We start from the raw sequence: 13,161 nt of genomic DNA, 5'->3' as shown, positions 1-13,161 counted from the left end.
TATGCATTCATCCTCAGCATTGTGTCCTTACTGCACAAGTACAATATTTGACACACATGGTGAAATAGTTAAATTTCTAGTGTTGAATAAACACTTGATCTAGTGACCTAGAGGCGCAGTACAATACTGAGCCTTCGCTGACATTTTTAGACATTTAATTAGCCAATATTTGGCCAAGAGAGGAATGATCCAGTCCCAAACCACTATCTACATACTTCCACTGCTCAACAAGGTCCACTTGGCAACAAAAGTGAATAGAAACACTCAATGATGTTCTTTCATTCTTTAGCAGAGGATTGCTGACGTCAATTGTTGCATTTGAAATGGTAAACTCGGCTGATGAACTTTGTCTTTCAGTGAAGATTTTCTCAGAGAAACAAAACTACATAATCTACTTAAGGCAGTACCTGGATTACAGAGGTCCATTAGCTGATTATATATGTCAGAAACATTCACATTGTATAGCTACCCATATCATATTGCTGTACATACCCTTGCTAAAATTCATTCATTTCATCACTGTATTACTACCCAGAATTAAACTAATGGAATATTATTTTGTAGGAAGGAACTTCAGATGCTGGTTTAAACCGAAGATAGATACAAAAAGCTGGAGTAACTCAGCGGGTCAGACAGCATCTCTGGAGAAAAGGAATAGGTGATGTTTCTTCAGACTTCAGACCCTTCTTCAGACTTCTTCAGTCAAAAGTTTTCAGCACCAACAGAATACTTTTAAAATATGGAGATATATCTTCAAACCTTCTCTTGGGGCCTAGAGAATTGGCAGGTAGAATACAGAATCGAAAATATAGAAACATAGAAACATAGAAAATAGGTGCAGGAGTAGGCCATTCGGCCCTTCGAGCCTGCACCACCATTCAATATGATCATGGCTGATCATCCAGCTCAGTAGCCTGTACCTGCCTTCTCTCCGTACCCCCTGATCCCTTTAGCAAAAAGGGCCACATCTAACTCCCTCTTCAATATAGCCAATGAACTGGCCTCAACTACCTTCTGTGGCAGAGAATTCCACAGACTCACCACTCTCTGTGTGAAGAAATGTTTTCTCATCTCGGTCCTAAAAGACTTCCCCCTTATCCTTAAGTTGGGACTTCTGGTTCTGGACTCCCCCAACATCGGGAACAATCTTCCCGCATCTAGCCTCTCCAACCCCTTAAGAATTTTATATGTTTCTATAAGATCCCCCCTCAGTCTTCTAAATTCCAGCGAGTACAAGCCTAGTCTATCCAGTCTTTCTTCATATGAAAGTCCCGCCATCCCAGGGATCAATCTAGTGAACCTTCTCTGTACTCCCTCTAAGGCAAGAACGTCTTTCTTCAGGTTAGGAGACCAAAACTGCACACAATACTCCAGGTGCGGTCTCACCAAGGCCCTGTACAACTGCAGCAGAACCTCCCTGCTCCTAAACTCAAATCCTCTTGCTATGAATGCCAACATACCATTCGCTTTCTTCACTGCCTGCTGCACCTGCATGCTTGCTTTCAATGACTGGTGCACCATGACACCCAGGTCACGTTGCATCTCCCCTTCTCCTAATCGGTCACTATTCAGGTAATACTCTGCTTTCCTGTTCTTGCCACCAAAGTGGATAACCTCACATTTATCCACATTATATTGCATCTGCCATGCATTTGCCCACTCGCCTAATCTATCCAAGTCACTCTGTAACCTCCTAGCATCCTCCTCGCAGCTAACACTGCCACCCAGCTTCGTGTCATCCGCAAACTTAGAGATGTTGCATTCAATTCCCTCGTCCAAATCATTAATATACACTGTAAATAACTGGGGTCCCAGCACTGAGCCTTGCGGTACCCCACTAGTCACTGCCTGCCATTCCGAAAAGGACCCGTTTATTCCTACTCTTTGCTTCCTGTCCGCCAACCAATTTTCTATCCACCTCAACACTTAACCCTCAATACCGTGTGCTTTAAGTTTGTACACCAATCTCCTATGTGGGACCTTGTCGAAGGCCTTCTGAAAGTCCAGATATAACACATTGACTGGTTCTCCCTTATCCACTCTACTAGTTACATCCTCAAAAAATTCTATAAGATTCGTCAGACATGATTTGCCTTTTGTAAATCCATGCTGACTTTGTCCGATGATTTCACCACTTTCCAAATGTGATGCTATCACATCTTTAATAACTGACTCTAGCATTTTCCCCACTACCGATGTTAGGCTAACTGGTCTATAATTCCCCGTTTTCTCTCTCCCTCCCTTTTTAAAAAGTGGGGTTACATTAGCTACCCTCCAGTCCTCAGGAACTACTCCAGAATCTAAAGAGTTTTGAAAAATTATCACTAATGCATCCACTATTTCTGAGGCTACTTCCTTAAGCACTCTGGGATGCAGCCTATCTGGCCCTGGGGATTTATCTGCCTTTAATCCATTTAATTTACCAAACACCACTTCCCGACTAACCTGGATTTCCCTCAGTTTTCCCTGGATTTCCATCTCATTAGACCCTCGGTCCCCCGCTATTTCCGGCAGACGGTTTATGTCTTCCTTAGTGAAGACAGAACCAAAGTATTTGTTCAATTGGTCTGCCATCTCCTTGTTCCCTATGATCAATTCACCTGTTTCCGACTGCAAGGGACCTACATTTGTCTTAACTAATATTTTTCTCTTCACATATCTATAAAAGCTTTTGCAGTCAGTTTTTATGTTCCCTGCCAGTTTTCCCTCATAATCAATTTTGCCTTTCCTAATTAAGCCCTTTGTCCTCCACTGCTGGACTCTGAATTTCCCTTAGTCCTCTGGTATGCTACTTTTTCTGGCTAATCTGTATGCTTCATCTTTTGTTTTAATACTATCCTTGATTTCCCTTGTTAGCCACGGATGCACTACCTTTCCTGGTTTGTTCTTTTGCCAAACTGGGATGAACACTTGTTGTAGTTCATCCATGCGACCTTTAAATGCCTTCCATTGCATGTCCACCGTCAACCCTTTCAGCATCAATCGCCAGTCTATCTTGGACAATTCACGCCTCATACCCTCAAAGTTACCTTTCTTTAAGTTCAGAACACTTGTTTCAGTATTGACTTTGTCCCTCTCCATCCTAATGAAGAACTCTACCATATTATGATCACTCTTGCCCAAGGGGCCTCGCACAACAAGACTGCTAACTAACCCTTCCTCATTACTCAATACCCAGTCTAGAATGGCCTGTTCTCTCGTTGGTTCCTCGACATGTTGGTTTAGAAAACCATCTCTCAAACATTCCAAGAAATCCTCTTCCTCAGCACCCCTGCCAGTTTGGTTCACCCAATCTATATGTAGATTGAAGTCACCCATTATAACTGCTGCACCTTTGGTGCATGCATTTCTAATTTCCTGCTTGATGCCATCCCCAACCTCACTACTGCTGTTAGGTGGCCTGTACACAACTCCCACTAGCGTTTTCTGCCCCTTAGTGTTTCGCAGCTCTACCCATATCGATTCCACAACCTCCGAGCTAATGTCCTTCCTTTCCATTGCGTTAATCTCCTCTCTAACCAGCAATGCTACCCCACCTCCTTTTCCTTTCTGTCTATCCCGCCTGAATATAGAATATCCCTGGATGTTGAACTCCCAGCCTTGGTCACCCTGGAGCCATGTCTCCGTAATCCCAACTATATCATAATCATTAATAACTATCTCCACATTTAATTCATCCACCTTATTCCGAATACTCCTTGCATTGAGACACAAAGCCTTCAGGCTTGTTTTTATAACACTCTTGCCCCTTATATAATTATGTTGCAAAGTGGTCCTTTTTGATTTTTGCCCTGGATTTTTCTGCCTGCCACTTTTACTTTTCACCTTGTTTCTACCCTCACTTTATACCCCTCTGTCTCTCTGCTCTTGTTCCCATCCCCCTGCCATATTAGTTTATGATGGCAAGAAGCTTACTTTGAATGGAAGAAAAATCACCTATTTCTTTTCTCCAGAGATGTTGGCTAACCCACTGAGTTAATCCAGTTTTTGGTGTCTCATAATGGAATATATTTCTGTCTTTAATGAATATCATAAAATATTTTACTAGTATTGTTCCTACTAGCTTGGAAAATGCCATAAAAATCTATGGGTGAACCTGTGTAGATTCTGATTGCCAAAGGTCAGGTTAAAGGTAATTGGAGGTGATTCTGAATCCTGCAGTCTCTGCTGGAGTCAGTTCTGCAAGACTGACATTATAAAAAAATGCACTAAAACTGGAATTCTTTCATAAATCCACAGAATGAAAAATATTCTGTTTCCTGGTGTACCTTGGGCCGAAATGAGGAAGATATTTAAGGAGAATATATAGATCATAGAAATTGATATTTCAGTTCATCTTTTAAAAGCCCAGCTAGCCATGGGACTCAGAAAATTAACCATCGAGTAAATCATGGGGTGATGATGGTTGTGATAAGCAGTGCTTCAGGGAAGTTTGCAGAAGGAATTTACAGCCAGAGCAATATAGAATACATTTATCTGATGTTTTCAACACTTCAAGGTGTCCAAAAGTATTTAAAACTCAACAGGTCAGGCAGCATCTCAGGAGAGAAGGAATGGGTGACGTTTCGGGTCGAGTCTGAAGAAGGGTCTCGACCCGAAACGTTACCCATTCCTTCTCTCCTGAGATGCTGCCTGACCTGCTGAGTTACTCCAGCATTTTGTGAATAAATACCTTCGATTTGTACCAGCATCTGCAGTTATTTTCTTAAACTCAATAGCATCAGTGTATTATCCAATTGATAGAACACTTCTACTAACGGCTCCCTTCTAAGTTGGTTAGTGATCTCAATCACCCAAGTAAACAGCTAATATAGCCACATGGCAGAACATTAAAGAATGATTGCTTTGATTCAAAGTCCCATTCTGCCTTGCTACAATTACCAGTCATCTGTTCAGAGATGGTCCCCATTCTGCATCCTATATAAAATACCTTTTAAAAGGGACAACTACTTGGTTCCACGCATATTAATTTAACTCTATGTACCAAAGTCTGCTGCATACCTAGGATTTAAAAAAAACTTCTACCTCAGATTTAAAATTCATAATTAACCTAGCACCAAATGCAGAAGTGAGCTGCAAACTTCCCTGATATCATAATTTTCTTTGTAAATTTAACTATACTTCTGAAAGGTCTGCATCTAATTTTTGGTTTGCCTTTTCTGCTTCTAAAGATTTCTCTTTAACTACCCGATCACTTCCCATTATTAACTTGGAAACTTTGATCAAGTTGCTGCTTAAGCTGTTGTTACTCTAGAGAATCTGATACTAGTCTTTTCAGTCTGAAGAAGGGTCTCGACCCGAAATGTCACCCCTTCCTTCTCTCCAGAGATGCTGCCTGTCCCACCGAGTTATTCCAGCATTTTGTGTCTATCTTCGGTTTAAACCAGCATCTGCAGTTCCTTCCAACACACTAGTCTTTTGGTGTGCAGACTTCATTCTGGTTAATGTGTTGGACTTCCTTGCGGCCAACATATAATTCTTATGTTGTTGTAACCATGACTACTCTTATTACATAAGGTTTTGTCTTGACTTAGGCTTTGAATAGGTGCAGCATAATCTGTATTTTACCGAACTTTGTCTATCAAGACCAACTTTCCAATAATAGTTTTGATTATTTTCCATACATTATTTATTTTTACAGTCCCCTAAGTCTTATTAATTCCCCATTCCTTTGAGTAGTAAGAATCCTTTTAACCATAGTAGAGGTATCAAAAAGAAGAAGGCATAGGTTAAGATGAGAAGGAATTTTAAAAAGCGATTTTGTAGGTAGGTTTTTTGTACACGGAGATTGGTTGCTATCTGCAACATGCTTCTAGAGGAGGTGGTGGAATCGGATTGGATTTAAGAGGCATTTAGGCAGGCACTTGAAGAGGCACAGAAAAAAAGGGTACAGATCTAATGCAGACAAATGGGATTAGTGTAGATTGGCAAGAAGGTTGGCATGGGCATGGTGGGCTGACGGGTCCATTTCAGTGCTGTACGACCCTATGACTGTGACTCATTGTCTAAGTTTATCAATATATTATTTAAATATAGTTACAAACTATATTGGCAATATGAGAATCTAAATTATAAACTGAAACTGCTGGAAATATTCCGCAGATCAGGCAGTATTTGTAGAAAGAGAAAGAGAAACAGTATAGGAGGGAACTGCAGATGCTGGTTTACGCCGAAGATGGACACAAAATGCTGGAGTAACTCAGTGGGGCAGGCAGCATCTCTGGATAGAAGGAATGGGTGACGTTTTAGGTTGAGACCCTTCTTCAGAAATAATGCTTTTTTTAATCAGAATTGCTTTTATCTTAGGTGTGGAAAGGCCAGAATGAAGAACCATCTCCCTCCACTCCCTGCACCTATTTCCCAGTATCAATGTAAATTTTATTTTTTAGTAAACACAGTGTTCAATTCCCTGTTAATTTACAGAGAGTATTCTATGAAACATGCAAATAGATGGCAGCGGTCAAAAGACTGAAAATGAATAAAATCAGTGGAACTGGATTTTTTTTCCAAAACAGCTGTAAATAATATTTATTTATTTAGTTCTTACTGTAGAAAGCTAGAAGTGTTGTATGAAAAGAAATACAAAAATATCGTTTGATTTATGGATATCTTCATTGTCAAGCGAAAACAACATTATTAGAAAAGTCACTCCTTTTGCTATTCTTCAATTTTCGGCTCACATAAGGTCTTATTAGATCATATGTCTCGAGAGTGAACATGAGATTGAAAGGAAACATCAGGACAAGAGTAAGGATGTTAATCAAAGTTTTATTCATTTGATATGTAAGATGGTGAAATTTACAATTAAATTGTTCAAGCAGGAAAAATACAATATATAAAACCTAATTTCATAACAAATGCGACAGCCTGGAAAAGGTTGTTGACAGTAGCACATTTTAAATATTGATTCCAGTTAATCAATTTTAATTTAAAAGTCTTCAATTATCCAGATATATTGGTATATAACAAGAGGGAGAATTAACTTCTCTAATTTTTCAAATCCCCTTTAATTGACGGTCGTTAACAGGGAGTTCTGTAAAAATGAGATTGAAGATAGCTATAATTTGATCAAAGTTATATCAGTACAGTGACTGCATTTCAGCTCTGCCCCGTTTCCTGTAATTGAAAGCTGGTTACACATTGCATCCTGTTTCAGGTTCTGGCTTCCAGCGCATGAGTATCACGTAATCGGATGCAACCTGCAAGCAAACTGCCAGGATTCATGAAGGCCATTTCTTCCTGTCTTCTTGACCAGTACCTTAACGAACTGAAGCATCTATGAGTAAGAATCTGATTCTCAACACCCACACAACTGGGAGTCAGAGAACACACGCAATATACATGAACTAAAGATAGCCAGGGAAATAATCATTTGTGTAGAGTCATACTTCTGTGACATTGTCGAAAATCATTGCGTAGATCATGATGTTACTTCCTATGCCATTTTGGGAATTCTGTATAAATTCCCCAAGGTGACATCACAAACTCCATCATAATATTAAAAAGGAAATATTTCAGGTGATGAGCATCTAAAGACAAATAGCCAAGGATACACAGCAAGCTGCAACGGGTAGTCTCCATAGAGAAACCAGAGCAATTGGGTGATTAGGTGTGATTTTGAATGATAGTATAAAATGGGTGATGTTGATCACATATAGTACAGCTCTCCCAGTATTCCTTTTGGTAGTAAAAAATTAGGAGAAATGTTTAAAAGATTGAAAAACTATCATCGTTTTAATGTATCATGTAAAGAGAAAATTATCCTTATCCATTGTCAGCATCGTGTATAAATGCAGGTAAATGATAACTAGCATCCCTTGCATAGAAATTAGATTCCGCTTATTTCTGGTGTTTTAAAACATCTTGGAGTTGATAATAATTCCAAATCTGATTCCAATCAAGAATGAAATCACAAAATTGACAAACATTGAATGTGAAATAGTGTAAGGGTCATTTACCAAGAAACATGCTCAAATTAGACCTAATTTCCTCATTAGGCCTCATTTAGCTGTGCACCAATTAAAGAATGGAATCAGTCCTTCAGGGCACATGTTCCTACAGAAGCCACACAACTACCTCATGGTAGGCTGATCCAGAATATTAATATGTACAGGCTTCATAGTGACTTGGTCATGTGGATTCGGAAGTGGCTTATATATAGAAGACAGAGATTGTGGTGGAAGGTAAATGTCTGGCTGGAGGTATGTGACCAGTGGGATCTGTGAAGGAACCTCTTTTGTTTGTGATATTTATAAATGACCTAGATGTAAACGTAGATGGGTTGGTGAGTATGTTTGCTGACTACACCAACATTGGAGGAGTTGAAGACAGTGAAGAAGGCTATCAAAAGATATAGCAGTATATAGATCAGCTGCAGAAATCAGTGGAAAATGGCAAATGGAGTTTAACACAAGTAAGTGCAACATGTTGCACTTTGGTGGTTGAATAGAAGGAGAGAGTATACTTTTAATGGCAAGATCCCTAACAGCATTGATGTGCAGAGGGATGTTATGGTCCAAGTAACAACACATGTAGATAGGGTGGTAAAGAAGGCATATGGTATGCTTGCCTTCATTGCTACGGGCATTGAATATAAGAGTCAAGAAGTCATGATGCAGCTCTACAGGTAAATAATGAAAGGACTGTCAGGGTCCTTGGGGAGGAGGTATAGGAGAGGTGTTGCATCTCCTGCGGTTGCTGGGGAAAGTAATTGGGGAGGGGATCATTTAGGTTGGAAGACCTAACCAGGAAGTTGTGGAGGCGCGGTCTCTGTGGAAAGCGGAAATGGGTGGAGTTGGGAAGATGTGGTGGGATCCCATTGGAGGTGGCGAAAATGTCAGAGGCTTATGTGTTGTACGCGATGGCTGATGGGGTGAAAGGTGAGGAGTAGGGGGACTCTGTCCCTGTTGCGACTGGAGGGGGGGGAAAGAAAGAGTGGAGCTACGAGATACCTAGGAGACCCATTGTGAGGGCATCTATGATGGAAGAGGGGAACCCCTGTTCCCTAAAGAACGAACAACTCAGATGTTCTGATATGGAACACCTCATCTTGGGTGCAGATGCAGTGTAGATGGAGGAATTGGGAGTCGGGGATTGAGTCTTTGCAGGAAGCAGGGTGGGAAGAAATGTAGTCTAGATAGCTGTGGGAGTCAGTAGGTTTATAATAGATGTCAGTCGATAGTCTATCTCCTGCAATGGAGATGGTGAGATCAAGAAATGATAGGGAGATTTTGGAGATGGTCCAAGTAAATTTGAGTGCAGGATGGAAACTAGTAGTAAAGTTATTGAAGTCCGTGCGTTCTGCATGGGTGCAGGAGTTAGCCCCGATGCAGACGTCAACATAGCAGAGATAGAGTTCAGGGATAGGGCCAGTGTACGTCTGGAACAGGGATTGTTCGACGGACTCTACCTTACTTCAGCAGAATCCAGAATTTGTGCTCCAAATGTGCTTGAAATTGGCCAGATTTGGCTTCAAATTTCCACTAATTTATTTTATGAGAACTATAAAATCTCCATGAACCAGCAAAATATGTGTCCTCAAATAAAGCACTTACTGATAGAGTCATAGAGTGATACAGTGTGGAAACAGGCCTTTCAGCCCAACACCCACACCGGCCAACAATGTCCCAGCTACACTCGTCCCACTTGCCTGCGCTTGGACCATATCCCTCCAAACCTGTCCTATCCATGTAACTGTTTCTTAAACGATGGGATGGTCCCAGCCTCAACTACCTCCTCTGGCAGCTTGTTCCATACACCCACCAACCTTTGTATGAAAAAGTTACCCCTCCGATTCCTATTAAATCTTTTCCCCTTCACCTTGAACCTATGTTCTCTGGTCCTCGATTCCCCTCCTCTGGCCAAAAGACTCTGTGCATCTACCCGATCTATTCTCCTCATGATTTTGTACACCTTTAAGATCTCTCCTCATCCTCCTGCACTCCATGGAATAGAGACCCAGCCTACTCAACCTCTCCCTATAGCTCATGCCCTCTAGTCCTGGCAACATCGTCGTAAATCCTTTCTGAACCCTTTTAAGCTTGACAATATCTTTCCTATAACTTGGTGCCCAGAACTGAACACAATATTCTAAATGCGATTTCACCAACGTCTTATACAACTGCAACATGACCTCCCAACTTCTAGACTCAATACTCTGACTGATGAAGGCCAAACTGCCAAAACTGCCTTTTTGACCACCTTAGCTATCTGCGACTCGACCTTCAAGGAACCATGCACCTGAACTCCTAGATCCCTCTGCTCTACAACACTACCCAGAGGCCTACCATTTACTGTGTAGGTCCTGCCCTTTTTCAACATCCCAAAATGCAACACCTCACACTTCTCTGTAATAAATTCCATCAACCATTCCTCCGCCCACCTGGCCAATCGATCCAGATCCTGCTGCAATCCTTCACAACCATCTTCACTATCTGCAAAACCACTAACTTTTGGATCATCAGCAAACTTGCTCATCTTGCCCTGTATGTTCTCATGCAAATCATTGATGTAGATGACAAACAGTAAAGGACCCAGCAGCGAACCCACACCACAAGTCACAGGCATCCAGTCTGAGAAGCAACCTTCCACCATTACCCTCTGCTTCCTTCCATGGAGCCAATTTGCTGTCCATTCAGCTATCTCTCCTTGGATCCCATGCGATCTAACCTTCCAGATCAGCCAACCATGCGGAACCTTGTCGAATGCCTTACTGAAGTCCACGTACACAACATCCACAGCTCTGCCCTCATCAATCTTTTTGGTCACGTCTTCAAAAAATAAATCAGATTTGTGACACATGACTATCCCTAATCAGCCTTTGCCCATCCAACTGTATATCCTATCCCTCAGAATACTCTCCAGTAACGTACCAACTACAGATGTTATTTATTCACAAAATGCTGGAGTAACTCAGCAGGTCAGGCAGCATCTCAGGAGAGAAGGAATGGGTGACGTTTCGGGTCGAGACCCTTCTTCAGACTGATGCTACAGATGTTAAGCTCACTGGCTATAGTTCCCAGCATTTTCCCTGCAGCCCTTCTTGAAAAGAGGCACAACATTTATTACCCTCCAGTCTTCCCGCACTTCTCCTGTATTTAAGGACGACTCGTAAATTTCAACCAGGGCTCCCTCAATTTCCTTTCTAGTTTCCCGCAATGTCCTCGGATATATCTGATTAGGCCTTGGAGATTTGTCTACCTTCAAACACGACAATACCTTCAGTACTTTGACAGTAACCCTGACTGCTCTCAAGACACTTCCAGTGACTACTCCAATTTCCTCCATCCTACTGTCTTTCTCCTTGGTAAATACAGAGGAGAAATACTAATTTAGGACTTGCCCATCTCCTGTGTCTCCACACAGAGGTGACCACTTTGATTCCTGAGAGGTCCCATTCTCTCTCTAGTTACCCTTTTCCCCCTATTTATTTATAAAATCTTTTGGGATTGTCCTTAATGCTACTGGCCAGAGCTATCTCCAGGCCCCTTTTTCCCCTTCAGATTTCCCTTTTTAATTTACTCCTTAGTTCCCGAAACTCCTCCAGGGATGCACTTGATCCCGGCTGCCTATACCTGTAGCATGCATCCTTCTTGTTTTTGACTAACGTCTCAATTTCCCTCATCAGCCAAGCTTCCTTACGTTTGCCTGGTTTGCCCTTCACTCTAACGGGGACGTATGCATCCTGAGTTTTCTTGAGTACACTTTTAAAAACATCCCACTTGGCCGATGTTCCTTTCCCCTCTAATAACATGCTCCAGTCAACTTGAGCGAGACCTTCTCTCATACCCTCAAAGTTGACCTTACCCCTGTTGAGCATTTTAACACGTGGACCCTCTCCGTCCCTATCCATAACTATCTTAAACCTAATCAAACTGGTCACTGGTCCCAAAAGGCTCCTCCATTTCATTATCTTGCCCTTCCCAATTTCCCAATACTAGATCGAGCGTTGCCCTCTCACATGTGGGGGCCTCCACGTACTGCTTAAGAAAACTCTAACGAATACTTTTGAGGAATTGCACCCCATCTGAACCCTTCACACTCTGATTTTCTCAGTCTATATTGGGAAAGTTTTAATCCCCTACTACAACAACCTTATTTGACCTGCAGCTGTCTGCAATCCTCTGGCACATTTGTTCTTCTAATTCCCGTTGACTATTCGGGGATCTGTAGTACATCCCCAGCAAGCTGATCATCCCATTCTTGTTCCTCAGCTCCACCCATATAGCCTCACTAGACGAACCGTCCGTAATGTCACCTCCTAACACATCCTCCTTAACCAACAATGCAACACCCCCCCCTCCTCTTCTTCCCTCACCCCTATCTCTCCTGAAGCTCCTGTACCACGGAACATTGACCTGCCAGTCCTGCCCTTCCCTTAACCAGGTTTCAGTCATGGCTACAACATCCCAGTTGCTCGTACCTATCCCTGCCCTAAGCTCATCTGCCTTACCTGTCAGGCCCCTTGCATTACAATTTGTGCTGTTTAAACCAACTTGCCTTTCACCTGCCTATTCTGTCCACTAACCTTTCCCACACCACCCTCCATACCAACTTCTAGCCTCTCACGTGCCTCTGTTCTGCACGAGATCCCACCCTCCCTGCTAATCTAGTTTAAACCCTGCCGTGTAGCATGAGCAAACCTTCCCGCTAGGATGTTGGTCCCCCTCCAGTTTAGGTGCAAGCTGTCCCTTTTGTACAGGTCACCCCTGCCCAGGAAGAGATCCCAATTATCCAGAAATCTGAATCCCTGCCCCCTGCACCAACTCTTCAGCCACACATTAATTTCACCTATCTTCCTATTCTTACCTTCATTAGCACGAGGTACTGGAAACGATCCTGAGAGCACTACCCTGCAGGTCCTACTTTTCAGTCTTCTACCCAATTCCATAAATTCTTGTTGCAGAAGCACCTTCCTCTTCCGACCTATATCATTTGTGCCAACATGCACAACAACCTCCGGCTGCTCCCCCTCAATCTTGAGGATGCCGTGCAGCCGCTCCGAACCGTCCTGGACCCTGGCACCAGGGAGGCAACACACCATCCTGGAGTCTCACCTGCTGCCGCAGAATCTCCTGTCCTCATCTCTGACGATGGAGTCTCCCACCCCACTATGGCTCTGCCCGACGTCACTCTTCCTCGTTGAGTCTCGGCCCCAGGGTT

The 13,161-nt window shown here is 42.4% G+C and overlaps 1 long non-coding RNA gene across 1 annotated transcript in view; it reads left to right on the top strand.

Annotated features, from left to right (window-relative positions):
- Positions 1-13,161, top strand: part of LOC144592109 (uncharacterized) — a 235,876-nt gene that overhangs the window by 54,552 nt on the left and 168,163 nt on the right. The gene's annotated exons all lie outside the window — the stretch shown is intronic.

This window comes from Rhinoraja longicauda, chromosome 3 (genome assembly GCF_053455715.1).
Source record: "Rhinoraja longicauda isolate Sanriku21f chromosome 3, sRhiLon1.1, whole genome shotgun sequence".
Lineage (NCBI taxonomy): Eukaryota > Metazoa > Chordata > Chondrichthyes > Rajiformes > Arhynchobatidae > Rhinoraja > Rhinoraja longicauda.
Note: the sequence above shows the minus strand (reverse complement) of the source record. Positions and strands in the feature narration are given on the sequence as shown.